Genomic DNA, 14,888 nt, shown 5'->3' on the forward strand with positions numbered 1-14,888 from the left:
TGAATTTTTATCCCTGGGATAATAATCTGTCCTTTATCATGGCTTAATTATAAGGTGGTCTGCCACTCTTTCATGGTTACTGTAATGTAGTCAGTCAGTGTAGGGTGTATCTTATACATTATTAAGCACTCTTTTATCCATGAATGTGGGATACTATCAAATGCTTTTTTGTAATCAATTCATGCCATACTTAGATTCTTACCCTTCTTGCAGTTCTCCACTATAACTTTGTTTAACAACAGATAGTCCTTTGTTCCATATGACTCTCTTTTATTGCCCTTTTGTTCTACTGCCATAATTGAGTTTTCTTCTAAGTGACTATAAACTATGTCGGCATCACTACCCATGCATAGTTTATACTTTATCGGAAGACAAGTTATTGGTCTATAATTTTTAGGGTAGCTTGCAGGTTCACTCTTAAGTAAGAGCATTGTTCTTCCTGTTGTTAACCAGTGCGGTGTGTATTCAGAGTGTGCATATAAGTAGTTCTTACTCATGGCTAAATCCTCGTGCAAAGAAGTTAATACTTTAAGCCAAAAGTTAGGTGCTGCATCTGGGCCTGGGGTTTTCCAGTTAGAGGCTTTTCTCAACTTTATTTCAATCTCTCTTGCTGTTACCTCATCCCATTTCATATCCTGTACCTTTAAACTTCTTATTTTTTCTTTTATTTCTTCTATCCATTTAGCATCTTTGTTATGTTCCACAGGATTTTCATAAATACATCTCCAGATTGTATCTACTTCCTCTTTTTTTGGCAGTCTATCAATTCCTTTTACCTTATTTCCCAATTCTCTCTATAAAACTTTTTTGGGTCATCAGTAAATTGCTTATTTTGTGCTTTTCCCTCATATTTATCTTCAAATCTTCTAAGTCTTTCTGCCTATTTTGAAATATTTAGTTTATCTCCAATAGTGCATAATAAATCCTGGTTTTCTAATATTACACATTACTTTTATCACATCTATCTTTCTTAGTATTATTGTTAATATTTTCCCTCTTCTATAATCTTCTAACAATGACACTTCTTGTCTTAGCTGCTTTATAGTTTTCTCTATTTGATATTTCCATGATGGTATTCGCTTTCACCCCCTCTTTTCCCTCACTGGCCTATGTTCCTGTGGTGGAACTTTATCAGTTATTAATTTAGCAGCACAGTAATATATTCTGTTTACTTCTGTTATTTCACATGGATCTCTATGGACAGTCCTTATTACTGTGTTCATTTGTTTTACAAAAGATTCTGACTATTGGAGTTTTATTAACCTTTTGCAGTCTATTTCTCTCATTGATCTTGACATATCTGTTTATTAAATTTTACCCCAGTGTGTGTCCTTTCATGTATTACTAGAGAACTCCTTTGTCTAAAACACTTATTGCATTCAGGACATTTATATGGTTTCATGCATTCAGGACATTTATATGGTTTCTCCCCACTGTGAACTAACAGATGAGTTCTAAGGTTACCAGCTGTTGTGAATCCCTTACTGCATTCAGCACATTTATATGGTTTATCCCCACTGTGAACCGACAGATGAGTTCTAAGGATACTAGCTGTTGTGAATCCCTTACTGCATTCAGCACATTTATATGGTTTCTCCCCACTGTGAGCTGACAGATGAGCTCTAAGGTTACTAGCTTTTGTGAATCCCATACTGCATTCAGCACATTTATATGGTTTCTCACCCGCGCCCATGTGAGTCCTTTCATGTTGCCTAGAGCACGCCTTTGTATGAAACCCTTATTGCATTCACAACATTTATACGGTCTCTCCCCACTGTGAACAGACAAATGATTTCTAAGGGTAGTAGTTCTTGTGAAACCCTTATTGCATTCAGGACATTTAAATGGTTTCTCTCTCATGTGAGTTCTTCCATGTAATACTAGATTACCTCTTAGTCTGAAACACTTATTGCATTCAGGACATTTATATGGTTTCTCCCCACTGTGAACTGACAGATGATTTCTAAGGTGACTAGTTGTTATGAAACCCTTATTGCATTCAGGACATGTATATGGTCTCTCTCTCTCTCCCATGTGCGTCTTTTCATGTTTCACTAGAGCTCTCCTTTGTCCGAAACCCTTATTGCATTCAGGACATGTATATGGTCTCTCTCTCTCGTCCATGTGAGTCATGCCATGTTGTACTAGAGCACTCCTATATACAAAACTCTTATTGCATTCACAACATTTATATGGTTTCTCCCCACCGTGAATTAACACATGAATTCTAAGTTGACTAGCTGTTGTGAAACCCTTGCTACATTCAGGACATTTATATGGTCTCTCCCTCATGTGAATCCTTTCATGTCTTATTAGACTTCCCCTTTCTCTGAAACACTTATTGCATTCAGGACATTTATATGGTTTCTCCCCACTGTGAACTGACAGATGACTTCTAAGGGCACTAGTTTTTATGAAATCCTTATTGCATTCAGGACATTTATATGGTCTCACCCCAGTGTGAATCCTTTCATGTATTACTAGATGGCTTCTGTGTTTGAAACACTTACTGCATTCAGGACATTTATATGGTCTCTCCCCTGTGTGAATCCTTTCATGACTTACTAGAGCACTTCTTTTTCTGAAACACTTGTTGCATTCAGGACATTTATATGGTCTCTCCCCCGTGTGAGTCCTTTCATGACCTAGTAGAGCACCTCTTTCTCTGAAACACTTATTGCATTCAGGGCATTTATATGGTCTCATGCATTCAGGACATTTATATGGTCTCTTGTGAATCCTTTCATTGACATTTATATGGTCTCTCCCCCGTGTGAGTCCTTTTATGGCATATTAGATGACTCCCATTTTTGAAACACTTATTGCATTCAAGACATTTATATGGTTTCTTTTCTTTGTGAGATCTCTGATGTACTAATGGACTTTGCTGTACCGTAGAACTTTGTTCACATTCAGAGTTCATGTTGCAGGTGTATCCTGGAGGAAGCTGTGCTGCAGGTTTAACATGATGCTTGTCGGAGCCCTTCAGAGTTTGAACAGAGTGCTGCAGGTTCTCTGTAGGATAACATAACAGAGATTCTCCAAGTGATGACTGCTGCCTCCAGCAAATGCTCCATTCTCTGCTTCCACTGCCTACAAACAGATTAATCATTAGTACAGTATCATAATGATGAAATACATGCGCTTCATTTTACTAATAGCACACATGCAGTTTTTTCTATTTTAAATATAATTGAATTGATTTTCCATTTTTAAAGTTAACATTTTCTGCTGCTATTAACATGATAAAAAGAGCAAAAACAAATTCAGACTCAATTTATGAGACGTTAGTCTTCTATGAACAGTTTTAAGAGGTACAAATACAGTATAGAACTAACAAAGCAATTTGCAAAAATCAATAGTTTTGACTATATAACATACCAACCAATCATACCTACAGGCATAACTCTCCAATTTTCCTAATATTTATTAAAGTCATACCGTTGTTGTAGTATAACTGACTCCCATAACATTGTTTCATATTTTCATGCAAACCTATTTATAGTAAGGAATTTAAATGCAACATTCTACACTTCCCTGGGAGGCTGAAAGTGGTCCTTTAAGATTAGCACTGGTGGACAAACTGTAAAAAAAAAAAAAAAAACTGGCAAAATGCGTGACACATGATTAAATAAGAACAGAAGTGCAAAGCACATTGAAATTGAGTGCAACAATGTCTTTAACATAAACAGATTACAGAGTACTACTCACTAACATAAGTTTACACTGCTAAATTTCATTATCAACACATGAAACTGCCAAGTCCTTGCTGCAGTAGGATTTTTGAGGGTAGAAATGAGTAATGTACCTCAAACGACACACTTGAGAGGTACATCCAGAGAAAGTAGCACTGCATAACCACCTTAACAGTGGATATTTGTGTGTGGCCACTGTTGTAGTCATGGCAACAGGGATCTCTGTCCCACGATAAGATCGGATATACATCCAGAATTTTGGAGAGGAGCACCCTTCCATCTTGGCCAGGCTGATGTCACCTTATGTACCCCAACATATATCTGCATATACTTGGCATAAATGTTACATTCAATCATAAAATCTTTGGATATTTCATGCCTCTTCAAAGATCACTGTCTGTCATGATACACAATGCTGTAGAGGAATTTCCCAGAGTTATTAAAGTGAAATCCAGAGAGTTCTAGACTTCCTAAGGAAACAACCAGGAAGAAAGCAGAACAAAAAAAATAAACAAAGGAGGATGAAAGAACATGGGCACTCATCACAGCCCTTGCTTCCTAAGACAAAGGTGACCAGGACTGTAGCAGTAACCACTTTCAAACATCTCCTGTTATGGTCTGATTTATCCATGGTTTTGGGTCTGGTTGTGACCTGGTCATATAAAGCACAACCATTTTTTTCATCTGGTTCATCCACCAAACTAATTCTCTATGCACAGAAAATGACACCAGAGTTTATTTTTTAAGAGTTCCAACTACTGAACTCAAGAATTCCTTAGAAGCCATTGTAATTCCTTCATGTGAAATCTGGCTAGAAGAGCCACATATAACCTGGAATCTCAAGAGTTTGTCTGGCACTCTGCTTTGTAAAGGCTGTCACATTTTTGAAGAAGAAAGTTACAGCCTCCATGTTCTAGGCTGGGAGAAGGGCTCTGCAAGGATTCATGTTCTGTAGTGTGCACAGAAAGTCTTCTGAACTAGTCTCAGACTGGACTTTAGGTGGTTGAGAGTGAAATATATGCTTTAAACTCTGCTTTTATGCATTTTGTATTATAGCCTGCTTTGCAGCTTTTACTGGTACACTGTTTTAATTGTTGCTATCACCTTGAAGATACAAATCAAGACAGATTAAGGAATATATTAAAACTAGTGTAGAAAAGTATCACCTTACAAATCAGACAATTGTATTCATTTTCAGTGCTTTTCCACTGCTGATGGGAAAAGAGGGGAATGAAATCAGGGATACAGACCTGCAAGTAAGGGGTTAATGTGGCTTTCTGAAAATGTTTTTTTTTTTAACAAGATGAAGTCCCCACGTAGACAGGTCCCATGTCTGTACACCAGTTTCAGAGAGCATAACTGCATGCAGCTACTTAAAAAGAAACAATCTGTGAGAAAATTCATACAGTTTATCCTCTCCCTCTTGATTATGTGAAAAAAATGGGACAATGTTTTTTTTTCTGCATATGAGAAAACCTGGAAGTATGGAAGAACATACAAGAAGGAGGGATCACATTGCCTAGCGAGAAAAATGCTAAAAGAACACTGAACTTTTCACCCATGGGGACAGATGCTTAATTTTTAGTGATGAATACTTAGGGTCTTATTTCTCTTATACCATCCATGTTTAAATAATAATAGTATTAATATTATTACTACTATTATTAATAAGAATAATGTGACATCTTGCTGACACTGCAAATAAGTGTTTTTGCACTTTGTCCATGCTTACGTATACAGACAGCTAGGTATGCATAGACATACTGGGAGAAACATCCGAGGCCCAGCATAATAAAATGGAAATGAACCATCAGCTACAGAGAGACATTCATTTTAGTGTGAGAATAAGTGTGGGGATTATCAAGGTCAGCTGAACTACAGAAGCACACCCACATACAATATTTTTTTCTGATTTGTTAAAGTTCCATTTTGGCTAATTGTTGGAAATGAAACTGCATTAAATAAACCTGTGAAGTACAATACAGGTATATACATCTATGGGACATCATCTGGAAAAAAAAACAAGAATATACACACATCTATTCTGAAAACAAAAAATAAACATACATTTAAAGCATGTAAAGAATAAAAAAATTACACACAAAGCTTTATATAATAGAGATATGGGACTTCATGTAAACATGAAGTTTAGTTTTGTAGGTATACGCTACGTAAGACAGCGAGTAGAAAATAATATTAACAGTACGAGTAAGTAACAAAGAGAAGAAAAAGTACAGCACAGCAGTTCAGGTCTGTAAGGAATGAATTATAAATATGTACATAGCTTTATACAGAACATTAAAACACAGCCATCTGGATAGGACCACTTTTTGTGGATAATGTTAGAACTTCACAAAATGATCTAATGACCGTTATTCACTGATTATTACTGCTGAGTTCATATGCCATGTAGTAAGATCAGTAATTTCACTCTGATCATCAATACTATTCTTGTGTGTATTTTCCAACAGGGAGCATGGGATAACACTATGGTACCAGCATCTTCGGGATCCCTTGGTCAGGAGATGACACCCCCTACCTTCACATTTATGTCTGTTTAGCAGAATGTCTGTAAAGTGAGTAACTGCCTCACTAGTGAAGTTAATCAGATGTCAATGCATTTTGAAGAACTATACGAAAAATAAACAATCTATGGAAGTAGACATTAAATATTATTTAGATGAGAGGAAAATGCCATTTGCTAGTTTAATACACAGTTCTTTATCTGTTTCTGATATTTAGGCACTTTACTTGTTCATGATCCATATTTACATAAAGTGAGTGGTGGAACTGAGAGACAAGGACAATTATAGAAATGAATCAATACTTGAGAGACTGTGTTTAAAATGTATGCAGCAATCCATAATGAATATGCTATAAAACATTGCACAATACACAATATATACTTTAATGACATTCAGGGTACAACAGTGGCAGGTTCTGTTGGTATTAGATGTAATAACTGAAATGTTTGCTCCGTCCCCCTTTTTAGCACTTTCTACCTTGGCAGTCTTGATGAAAAGCACAATCATGGCGTCATCCAGGCAGCCAGTAAAGGGTCTGTTCTTAAGTAATTTATGTTCCCATGCATGTCTAGTAGCCCTTCAAGGATGGGCATGCAATGGGTATAAGAGATGTAACTTTTGTGTGTGTCTGATAAAAACCCACAGATGACCCCAGCCCCAAGCACAGATATTTCTATAATGTTTTCCCAGTCTATATCAGTTAATTTTAGCAGAATGCTGCCTCACCAAGTAAGATATGCAAGGAGGGACAGCCTTTTCTTTCTCTACCCTTCCCGGTGGACTCCTCCAATGCTCTGTTTGCAGTTCGATCCCAGACCGTTTCAGTTGTAGTCAGGGATTTATCACATCTACATCTCAGAACCAACACATGAACTCATATAGTTTGGAAATGCCTACAAATTTTCCTGTCACGGGACAGTGAATGCTATTACATAATCAGTTTTTCTTACAAATAAAATACATTTAGAAAATGTAATATTAACCCATTTCATAATTCACATATTAGAAATGGATGTCCAGAAAGCCATACAGAAAACACAGTTGTATTTATATCTTGTATAATGACAGTAAATTTTAATTTGTGGTTTAAAGACAATATGTCTAGCAGAAAAAAAAATTCAGTGCCGGACATACTTATATCAGTTAATGCAAGAAACAACTAATTTATTTAGTTAGTTAGTTAGTGGCTTGTTTGCTTATTGAGTTAATTAAAATAGGCCTCAGACCCTTTCAAGCCATGGCTACACCAATCGCAAGCTAAAATGCACATTATTGACATAAGAAACATTGAAGAACAACATGACAAATTGGAGGCATGGAAAAGAATCACTAACTGATGTAACAGTAGACGTGGAAGCATGGAAAAGAATCACTAACTGATGTAACACAGTAGACGTGGAAGCATGGAAAAGAATCACTAACTGATGTAACACAGTAGACGTGGAAGCATGGAAAAGAATCACTAACTGATGTAACACAGTAGACGTGGAAGCATGGAAAAGAATCACTAACTGATGTAACAGTAGACATGGAAGCATGGAAAAGAATCACTAACTGATGCAACACAGTAGACGTGGAAGCATGTAAAAGAATCACTAACTGGTACAACACAGTAGACGTGGGTAAGAAATGAAAAGTAACAATAATTTAGTGTCGGTTGTTATCAATTTAGAATTGTCATGAACAAAACAATACCTCTAAAAGAATGACATTTGTAAGTATCTAACAGATAATCTTTTCAATTTTTTTTGTAAAGGTTAAAAGGTACTTAACATTTTTGAACAGATAAGCTACTTCAGCTAATGGAGCACCTTTCATGAAGGCCATCTTAACCAACTTCTGCTAAACAATGAAAAAAAGAGTAGCTAAGTTTTACAAATGGATGAAATATGTGGACCAATTGTTTTTAACACTTAGATAACTTAGTAATTTTATTAGTTTATTAAAATAATGAGAAGGCCTTAAAATGTAATTAATAAAAATATGAAAATGTTTTTAATGGTATGGTAAAATAATTTTTATGCCATATGGCTGTGATACCTATTTAAATACAGGATTGTGCAGTGATCATTAGCTCTGAATAAGCCCCAGGCTTGGTAACATGGTGATTGAAAGTGCTAAATATTATAGTGTTTTGTTGTTTTTAATAAACAAGTTATTGAATTACAGTACTGAACAGTGTAGTGTATATTTCTCACAGAATTTGGAGTGACGTCTACACCCCTGGATTTTCTGATTATCTTCCAACTCATCAAGACATGTCTTTGGTACTCTCTTCATAATGTCTTATAATAGCAAGGCAGTCTGATTTTGGAAGCTCTGCTAGCGAGCTGAATGAGCACTAGAAAGGTGCAACAGGGCTAACAGTTTCTTTGGCTTTAGAGTCATGGTTATATAACTGTGTAACAAAGTTAGCATCTTTGGTTACTTGCAACTAGTATTTACTTATTTCCTTATTTATTCTTTGTTGACCAGGTTAGTCTCATTATGCTAGTGGCCTTTTTAAGGGGAGACCTAAGGTGGTATTTATACCACTATGGACAATTTGACCAGAACATCGGAGAACTTCCTGTACTATGTTTGGTACTTCCTGGGAGTGACAGTCTGGAGGGTAGCCACATTACAACACAGGAAAGAAGGGAATCTACTGAACAGATTTCTGCTTGAGATGTGGTTGAAAATACTGAACTTGAATGAGGAGGATTATTGAATAACAAATTGCTTTAAGTTGTTGGATGAAAATGAACCTGCTACTTGCAAAGCTGCATATTGGAGTCAAATAGTTAATCAGTATGCTGCAGAAGGAGAAGCCTTCCTTCTGTATCAGGTGATAAATGACAGGGTTCAAGATTTGGCTCAGTTTACACCTCAGTGACTCCATCCACAGGTATAGGGCTTGCTGCTTCTGAGAATAGTATTTTTCTAAAAACATGCACATACAGTTAAATCTACTTCTGATACTGACTCTTCTGTTTCACAACAAGCAAAGAAACTACCTATGGTATGAGTATCTTCTAAAAACAATAAAGTACTTAACAGGTATGTGATTTGGGACAATACTGTTTCTCTTCTTGGATTTAGTACTAAAGAAATTCAGGCCTTGACACAAGCTGGTAAAGATGCATTTTGCTATGTAATTTTTGAAACATTTGCATTTGCTGAAGATGTTTTGGCTAAATGGATCTTAAAGAAACTTTGCACTCCTTCTGCACCGTATGACATTGTAGGTTTAAATAAATAGCCAAAAAAGAGGTATTATCTTGCAATTTAAAATTGTTGCTGTAGGACCAGCTCAGACTCACTCTCAATTTTATACATTATGCCATTCTGTGAGCTGGCACAGATATACAGTGTCAATTTTATACAGTATGCCATTCTGTTTTAGAAATAAAAAAAAACATGATTCCAGGAAAATATGGACAGGTGCTTGGGAATCCTAGGTAATACTGAATGTCTTCATCCCAGTTTTGGGCACATTCCTAGTGTGCCTACTATCTCTGGTTACAGGGCCTTTGTACCTTATAAGGGCAATCAAAGGCTTAATTTTCATTGTAGCTCTTATGAACATTTAATACAAACACGTTCTAAGAGAAAATGTGCTCAGTGCAGGGAGTCTGATTATACTATTCATAACTGTGAATCATTCTATAAAAATGCAGGAAAACTGAGCATTTTTGGTTTGACTACCATCAAATTAAATTGTCATAACAGCAACAGCCTTGACCTGTTAGTACTATAGCTCCATTATGTAGAGCAGAAATATATGAGGTTAAGACTGATATGCATAATGTTCTGACTGCAGAGAGTGACATAGGTGAACACATCTCACATAGTACTAATGTTACAGATGATGAAGGTGATAAAAGTGGCCACACAGGCATAACTTCTATTTAAAAATGAGCTTTACTGACAAAACACCATTGATGCTTCTAATACTATTTATAAAAGGGTTAAGAAAAGAAAATTAAAGGGTAACAGTTTGCAAAAAAGGGGACATGATAATCTAACTAAATATTTCCATAATGTTAACAGTATTATTAATGAAAAAAAGGTATGGAGGTATTATGGCCTTTGTTGTGGATGTCCTGCACATAGTCAGTAGTTGATTTACATACAAGGGAGAAGTCACCACTGTAGCCACATGCTGGTGGATGATTTCACATACCATCTATTCCAGGACACAGGTCAAATACCAACTGGTCTGGTTATAGGGTGTGAGGTCTGAATTTTCAATGGGTTGTATGTTTGTTTTCATAATGTAACAAATCCCTCCATGTTTTTTGTTCCATCTCAAGTGCTGACATGGAAAGGTACTGTGAGTTCATAAAACTGTTTGTCCTTTGGCCAAGGTTTATGTTGTGGTAATGCCATACTCCATATAAAAAAAAAGTTCATCATTGCTAGGTTTGGTTATTCCCTTTACTGGCAGACTTCTTGCATGTAATTTCAAAGGCCCTTTTGGCTTCATCCATTTTACTACTGTACATGCACCTACTATGTATATCAGTAATAGACACTTGTAATATTACAGTAGCCCCCCAACTGAAACAACATAAACATATAGGTTCAAAATAGGTTCTACAGTGGAATTCAATAAACTTTATGTAAGCTTCGCACAAAGACTACACAGAGTTTACAGTGATTACATATTCATGCCATGCATAGTGTTTAAATGTAAACAAGTGTGGTTTCATTGCAGAAACAGTGTTACTGGCCAGGATACCGTGTAATCCAACACATATAACACTCTTGTTTACCTTAGAGTAAACTAGCTTAGCAGGATTGTGCAGAATGCTACAATGATTACCATTGTATATCATATAGCAATGTATATGACCCAAACACAGTACAAGATAGTGTATACAGTGCAGAGTACTGTGGAATCCCATTTCAGGCATTCTGTATAAAAAGTTTATATGGACTTCCATGTAAAATAAACAGTCAGAGGAAGTGTGTGTATTGAATAGGGACACACAGGTGGACTGTAAGAATGAACACAGAAAAAGAAGACGGGTGAAACATTGTAATGTACCACAGATAAGGGCATGTAAATGGAAAAACAGAGAACATCAAGGATGTTATATACAATCATGGCTGGATGCATATTGTTAAGCTGTGCAAACTGATTTGGCTGAATATGACTGTAATGTCAGCAGAGGTTTCCAATAAGAGGGACACAGTTATAGGCTCATGGACAACAGTAAAAGAAGCACACACACAATCACGGACAATATCAGAATAATATCACCAGTAATCCCATGTCTCTGACATAACATACGTGATTCGGAGTGATGATAGATGGTTCTGCATAAACACACACGTAAAACTATTGTGACATGTCAGTAATCTATAAGGGTAATCAAGCACACCTTCCTGACACTGTAACATCTGCTGGAGGTGGCAGGATGGACAATGCTATACTTGTATGTGACATTATCAATACAGGCTAGTTGACTGGTGTGTATGGCAGATATATATGGCACAATCCATACTGTCAAGAATGTAACCCATGCCATCAATGTTGTCAAACAGCTATGTATGTACTGTGTGCATCATTGGAACAGGTTTCACACATGCCTCTGGTATAACACCTTGGAGGGAGTTCCACACCATCAGACAATAATATTTATGCAACAAAAAGAATACCTAGGTATGGACAATAAGACGTGTAACAGCTCACTGTGGCAAAGGTAGTACACTTCAGTTACACATCACTGGAGGATGTGTCAGGAGGTACATGAAGAAGGGTGCACTGAAGTCTGTGACCTATGGAGGTATTACGGCCTTTGATGTGGATGTCCTGAACATAGTCACTAGTTGTTTTACATACAAGAGAGTAGTCACCACTGTGGCCACATGCTGGTGGATGTTCCACATACCATCTACCCCAGGACACAGGTCAAATATCAATAGGTCTGGTTATAGGGTGTGAGGTCTACATTATCATTGGGTTGTATGTTTGTTTTCATAATGTAACAATTCCCCCATGTTTTTGGTACATATCAAGTGCTGACATGGATGTGGCACCAGTCTCTGGTGTGTATTGACACTGCCTGTATTATACTAATATTACAGTCGCAGTCAATTACTGCCCACAATCTGTAGTCCTCCACACAGCTGTTTGGACACAGGATGTATATATCATTCTTGAGATCTGCGATTTAAATACACAACAGGAAAGGGCCTAACAGACAGCCCTGATGTCCTGACCTGGTCACAGGACCCAAGATATAGGTCACTTCACACTTTTCAACATATTTAGATACCACATATGTGATCCAGTGGTCTACCCACTTGGTGGTATAGGTGTTTCTGTCCACCTCTGACAGTGTTGAGTGAATACCTCAGTGTGGATTTGCGTCAAATGCTTTCGCCTGACTTTTACAAGGTTGCAGGACAACTTATAGTAGATGACATCAGCACTGCATGCTGGAGAGAAAATGTTGGGAGGCTTGCATGAAATGGACAGCTAACCATGTTCAACTGTCAAGATATTTTAAGTTCTGCATGTTACGAGATTGACAAATGTGCAAAGTGTAGTATTTGCTGGTTATGTTCCAATGTGCAGGCATACTTTCAGAGACAGCTTTACAAACTATATGCAAACAGGAGTCCACATTACTACAAGTATCAGAAACTCTGAATGTGTATTTTCATTTTAAAGATGTGTATGGTATATAACACGGCACTTGTTAGTAATTTATGTAGTGTAGTTGATAAGATAGTGAACAAGTATTGCGAGACCAGTGTTGTATTGCATGGGGGGAGGTAACAGATGGCTGCATTGTAAATATGTGACATTTTGTTAGATAGGGCCTTCATTTTTTTCTGTGTCCGCATGCAGTTTCATGTCATGAACACTAAATAATACATGCTACATACACATACACTTTGCATAGCATACCGCTAAGCAGCAAGTTTGTGTGATGGCTGGCAAAGTGTTCACACATGCAAGATACCACTTTCCTTGTTTGCATGTAGTTAAGCAGTGTGCAAACACAACCCTCAATGCTATATTTCTAAAGGTTCCCAGTACTGAGAGTAGGAAACACACCTGCTGCTCAGCTGACTCTGGCCGCAGGTGTAAATGTATTGACACATTTTTAAGCCCCGATGATATAGGGATCAAATCCAGGTGTACGCAATACTTTTAAAAAAGAGTTAATAATGCAATGAAATTATACTTGACACTACATTCACAGTGTGTTACTGTGTGTGGATGTAGTACAGTGTGCTTAAGCAGCAATGCACAGAGGTAACCACACTAAAAGAATCGTTCAGTGTTGGTGGGCGATGTCAAAACTAAGCACATACAGGCCAAAAACTGAAGGGCTCCATTTTTTTGACAGTTGTGTGTTGAGTGTGATTCTATTTTTTGACCAAATTTTTGGTGCTAAAATAGGGTAGACAGGAAAGTGGCAAAATGGGGGGCTATCAGGGGGAAAGCAATATAGGAATCTGCAGGATGGAGGTAAACAAGGACCATAGAAATCCATTCCCTCAGCAGTGTAAAATTAAAATACATACAGAATATTAGCTGAATTTGGACTGTCATTTCACAAAGAGGGGTGACAACAATGCAATCATGTTGTATAGCCAACTGAACCAAATCAAGTACTTCAAGAAGACATATCTGTGAAATTTAGAGCTTTGTATGGAATGATTTTTTTTTTGTAGGACAGGTGCCCATTTTTTTTTACTTCAGTAAAGGAGGAATGCTGGGTAAGGGATTTTGGTATTTCTGGGTCATGTAAGTTGGGTACGTGAGGAAGCAAATGCAAACAGAACAAACAAGAGAAAACTCAGGGATGGTGAGGGACACAGAAGATCGGTGGACACCATGACTGTGTTGAGGGAGGGGACAATGCAAGCTCATGTCCATAAAACATGGGGAAAGTAAGAATCTAGTCCTCATCTGCAGGACTGTCATCACTGTCCCTTTACTCTGCTGTCTGCTGAAATGCTTGACATTGTCTTTCTCCTATAGACCATGAGGGAGAGAAGACTCTCCATCCAGTGCAGATGTACACCAGTGGTGCTGTGCATGACCCTACATACCAACACTGGCATCTCCTGGCAGGTGATGAAATCATCACCTCTGCTAGTACTCCCAGAGGGTACCATAGCACCAACTGTCAGAGTAGTGCCTGAGGGCACAGGTAGTGCAAGTGCATCAGAGGCAGTACTGCCAGATTGGGTCCCAGATGTGCTGGCGATCAATGTTGGAGCCAGTGAAGTGGGGACAGGTTGACCCACTGAGGTTCGCCTACCTTGCTGTTCTGTGAAGCATTTAGTTATCTGTTACAGATAGATGACATGGAGACATTTTGATGATGCATTAAAGAAAAAACAAAAACAAAAAAAAAAAAGACAAGGGTTGTGTTAAGAGAAAAAAAAAGAGATACAATTATGGCCATCATATGTGACATACAATACATTATCACAATAATAACTATTTTTATCTGAAGTATTATATTTATGCATACTTCCTAACAACTACAAACTATAATTATAGATTTCTCAAAGTAATTTTTGCAATGTGCATATATTGCAGATTTGCTTAGTCCAATTATAGAGATCAACCCAGAGACAGGTTCATAACCCAGAAACCACCCATGCTCTGGATTAGACTTCCCATACTTGTCAAGCAGAGCACCTCACTGGGCCT

The 14,888-nt window shown here is 37.3% G+C and overlaps 1 pseudogene; it reads right to left on the reverse strand.

The window, feature by feature from the left end:
* Window positions 1–848: 848 nt before the first annotated feature.
* The window catches only part of LOC122813913, a 107,759-nt pseudogene continuing 93,719 nt past the window's right edge, over window positions 849–14,888 (reverse strand).

This window comes from Protopterus annectens, chromosome 10.part0, assembly GCF_019279795.1.
Source record: "Protopterus annectens isolate FY-2018-M chromosome 10.part0, PAN1.0, whole genome shotgun sequence".
Classification (NCBI taxonomy): domain Eukaryota; kingdom Metazoa; phylum Chordata; order Ceratodontiformes; family Protopteridae; genus Protopterus; species Protopterus annectens.